Source organism: Sinocyclocheilus grahami, unplaced genomic scaffold (genome assembly GCF_001515645.1).
Source record: "Sinocyclocheilus grahami isolate Dianchi unplaced genomic scaffold, SAMN03320097.WGS_v1.1 scaffold207.1, whole genome shotgun sequence".
Classification (NCBI taxonomy): Eukaryota; Metazoa; Chordata; class Actinopteri; order Cypriniformes; family Cyprinidae; genus Sinocyclocheilus; species Sinocyclocheilus grahami.
In genome coordinates, this window is record NW_015505386.1 from 389,772 (window position 1) to 391,472 (window position 1,701).

At 34.0% G+C, this 1,701-nt stretch overlaps 1 protein-coding gene across 1 annotated transcript in view; it reads right to left on the reverse strand.

Annotated features, from left to right (window-relative positions):
- The window catches only part of man1b1a (mannosidase, alpha, class 1B, member 1a), a 17,910-nt gene that overhangs the window by 5,618 nt on the left and 10,591 nt on the right, over positions 1 to 1,701 (reverse strand). The gene's annotated exons all lie outside the window — the stretch shown is intronic.

Genomic DNA, 1,701 nt, shown 5'->3' on the forward strand with positions numbered 1-1,701 from the left:
GGTTTAAAAATAAAAATGTTAATTGCCACATTCAAATAAAGATTTTAAGATGCAGGCTAAATGTCACTAATTAAACATGTATATGTTCAGCTAATTGTCGGCCTCTTACATATGTGCTTCTCAAAAACAATTAGCAGATATGCATATAAACAGCCATTTAATTAACAGAGTAGAATAATCATGGCTGATAGTAATACATGCAAATGTAAAAAAAACAAACTGGATGCAAGAACAGCTGTTACTTCTTGCCCAACTGGTTAATGAAAAAAAAAAGGATATAAATCAAAGAAAAATTTAGAGTTCGGATAACCTCCAAAACCAAAGGTGATACCTTTTTAAAAGGTCATTATCATCAAATGTTTCTAAAATGTTTATGTTCAGAAGCAGATTGCCAGTGTTCTGAGGATTTGTGCTACCCTGTCAGATTTTGCTACCTCCCATTAAAACAGATGGTAGCATAATTCGATAGCGAAAAGTGCTACCTATCAGATTTTGCTTCCAGCATGATATTAATAAGGTGTGAGGCTTTATTAACATGTACACCTACCCCAACAGTAGGATAAATACAGTGTTGATAGCATACTCTGATAGGGAGCATTATTTATCAGAACACCGGCAACAGCCATTTTAGGAATAGTTTATGGCTTGGTCTTAGTGACTTAGTAGTCCTCTTCACTACTGCTAACGTTTCACAGATTTAGGAGCTAGTTTTTGTGCTAAAACGCTTTAGAGCAAAAATTTAGGGGTCCTAAATTTAGGATTGACACTCCCATTATTTTAAAGATTTTCTCCTAAATCGGCGAGTTATGAGCTACTTTTAGCCTTAAGATGTTTTGTGAACACGGACCCTGATGTCTCAAAGTCACAAGTTGAGTAAGATTACCATTAAATCAATGATTGAGATTATATGTGCAAAATTCAGTGTGATTACGTTAAAGATCCGCATGTGAACTTTTAAAGATTTTGGATTTTTGCTTTAAGATGTGACCTTGGAACTTGTGTTAAATATCTAAGTGTACTTTTTCATTTTGTGTGCATCAAGATAAACTTCAAAAGATAACAAAATGTGTCAAAATCATTTTGATATACTGAATAAAAGCATAAGTTTAACAAATGCAACATTGTGATGTAATTTTTGTCACCATTTTACACATTTTGTGTTTTAAACATAAAAACAATCGTCGTATCCACATTTAGCAGTTTTTAAAAACGATAATAAAAGCTGATAATAATAATAATAATAATAATAAAATTAAAGGCTAAAAGTTGATATGATTCTTTAGGGTCTTAATGAAAAGTCTGTAACATAGTTTGGTTAAAATTTCTCAATAGTAGTGTAAAAAACACCTTTTTTACCCTGTCAAAAACAGCTCTGTTCAGATCAAGCCGTTTTGTAGCATTTTCCTTTAAATGTTAATGAGCTCTGCTGACTCCGCCCCTCTCTTCCGAGCTGCTCTCTGAGGGACTGTTTACTTTAGCCGCATTCATCGTGAAACTTGCTAATTAGCACATAATTAGGAAAGGTGATTTGCAAAGATTCATTACAAAACATTATACTCACTTCTTCTGTAGATGAAGCTGGATCACGAATTATTCGCACGAACATAGACGCATTTATGTAGATCGGGGGCGCATTCCCTTCAGAAACAATGTAATCCACTGCGTCTTCAGCGGCTCAGATGTCGGGAGTAAATGACGACT